At 34.0% G+C, this 2,119-nt stretch overlaps 4 non-coding genes across 4 annotated transcripts; 3 read left to right on the forward strand and 1 right to left on the reverse strand.

The window, feature by feature from the left end:
- The first annotated feature begins 1,452 nt into the window (after window positions 1-1,452).
- PHSY_007566 lies at window positions 1,453-1,525 on the forward strand. The gene has a single exon. It is a non-coding gene; the product is annotated as a tRNA-Ala (tRNA).
- A 125-nt stretch (window positions 1,526-1,650) lies between these two features.
- On the forward strand, window positions 1,651-1,722 carry PHSY_007567. The gene has a single exon. It is a non-coding gene; the product is annotated as a tRNA-Phe (tRNA).
- Window positions 1,723-1,783: 61 nt separating this feature from the next.
- On the forward strand, window positions 1,784-1,867 carry PHSY_007568. Its single transcript has one exon. It is a non-coding gene; the product is annotated as a tRNA-Tyr (tRNA).
- Window positions 1,868-1,951: 84 nt separating this feature from the next.
- Window positions 1,952-2,038, reverse strand: PHSY_007569. Its single transcript has one exon. It is a non-coding gene; the product is annotated as a tRNA-Ser (tRNA).
- Window positions 2,039-2,119: the final 81 nt, after the last annotated feature.

The raw sequence follows: 2,119 nt of genomic DNA on the forward strand, positions 1-2,119 counted from the left end.
TTTTTCCCCCCTTCCCTTTAAAACACCAATTTCGTTTATTATAAATAGTACAGCGCAATAAATTGTATTTTTAGGAAAAAATTTTCCCACTGTTACTATACAAAAATATATATAACCCTTTGACTTAAACCTGTTTATCCTTATTATTTACATTCTATAAATAAGTAATAAGTATAGACTTATTAATGTGCGTATTTAAAAAAAATTTTTATAAGTAAAATTAGTAACGCAGTAAATCAGTATAATAACAATGCTTTCAGTTCTATATAATCTACTAGAAATCCTAGTAGTACTTGTTCCTATTCTTCTAAGTGTTGCCTTTATGACAGTAATTGAACGAAAAGTAATGGGATCAATGCAACGACGGATTGGACCTAATGTAGTTGGATATTACGCTCTACTACAACCATTTGCAGATGCCCTAAAACTGGTTATTAAAGAGCAAGTTATTCCTTCACAAGCTACAAAAAGTCTATTCTTCCTAGCACCTATGGTTACACTAATCTTTAGTCTACTAGGATGGGGTGTAATTCCTCTAGGTCCTGGTCTAGCTCTTAGTGATTTCTCACTAGGTATTCTTTATTCTCTAGCCCTTTCAAGTATTGGTGTATATGGTATTCTATTCGCTGGATGGTCTGCTAATTCAAAATATGCTTTCCTGGGTTCACTACGATCTACAGCTCAAATGATTAGTTACGAGCTAATTTATAGTGCTGCAGTACTAGCTGTAATTCTACTTTGTGGTACGTTCAATATTACAGAGATTATTGAAGCTCAACAAAGTGTATGGTACATTGTGCCTCTACTACCTATCTTTATTCTATTCTTTATTTCAGCACTTGCTGAAACAAATCGTACACCATTCGATCTTCCTGAAGCTGAATCAGAGCTAGTTGCTGGTTTCATGACAGAGCACTCAGGTATGATCTTTGTATTCTTCTTCCTAGCAGAGTACGGAAGTATTGTTCTAATGTCTACTTTCACAGCAATTCTGTTCCTTGGTGGATATAACATGTCACCTCAAGCACTATTTGCGGAAGATTCATTTATTAACCTACAAAGTATTGCTCTAGCAGTAAAAGCAGTTCTAATTATGTTCCTATTCGTATGGATCCGAGCTACACTGCCTCGAATGCGATATGATGGGCTTATGACGTTCTGTTGGACTGGTATGCTTCCTGTAGCTATTGCTCTTCTAATCCTAGTGCCTAGTCTACTAATTGCATTTGATATTAGTCCATACTAATAAACTACATTTACTAGTAGTAAGCATACTTACTACTAGTTCATTTTGCTTTTCCCCCTCACTACAAACAGAGAATACTTTTTAACTAGGGGCGTACCGTGAAAAAAAGAAATTATTCAATAAAGTTCCTCTTTATACAAATAGAAATAATTAACTAGTATAATAGAAGTTTATAAAGGAATACAAGTATTTTCCTTTTTTATAGAGGGGGCATAGTATAGTTGGTCAGTATACTTCCTTTGCAAGGATGGGAGACAGGTTCGAGTCCTGTTGCCTCCAAAAATAGTCAATTGAAATTAACTCCTTTTTCTTTTCGATAGTAAAATATTGTTTTTTCAATAGGTGTTATTTTATTAATATTTGTTATTCTATTTTTCATAGTAATCTATAAAAAAAATAGATAAGCCTCAATAGCTTAGATGGTAGAGCATAGAACTGAAGCTTCTAACGGATTGGTTCGATTCCAGTTTGAGGCATTTACTTATTAATAGATTGAATTCCTTGTCAATTTCTTATAATTTAATAGTGACAACAAAATGCAGATATGCTCTATTGGTTGGGGCGGTGCTCTGTAAAAGCATTGGCTGTATGCCGTGGTGAGTTCGAATCTCACATCTGCAATTACTATTTCATCAGGTGCTTACTAAAAGTTTTTTAATAGATGAGAGGCTTTCCATTTTATAATATCTGTTTATAATCTAAGTACGGACGCGGGGAGATTCGAACTCCCGGTTCTCGGGTGAGAACTCCTAGACTCAAGCCAGGTACATTAAACCACTCTGTCACACGTCCCTTTGTTTTTATTTAATTGTATATATATATATAGAATAGTTGTTTTGTTCTACTTACTTTTTTAGCTTTTGACAAATAAGA

Source organism: Pseudozyma hubeiensis (genome assembly GCF_000403515.1).
Source record: "Pseudozyma hubeiensis SY62 DNA, scaffold: PHS2, whole genome shotgun sequence".
Lineage (NCBI taxonomy): Eukaryota > Fungi > Basidiomycota > Ustilaginomycetes > Ustilaginales > Ustilaginaceae > Pseudozyma > Pseudozyma hubeiensis.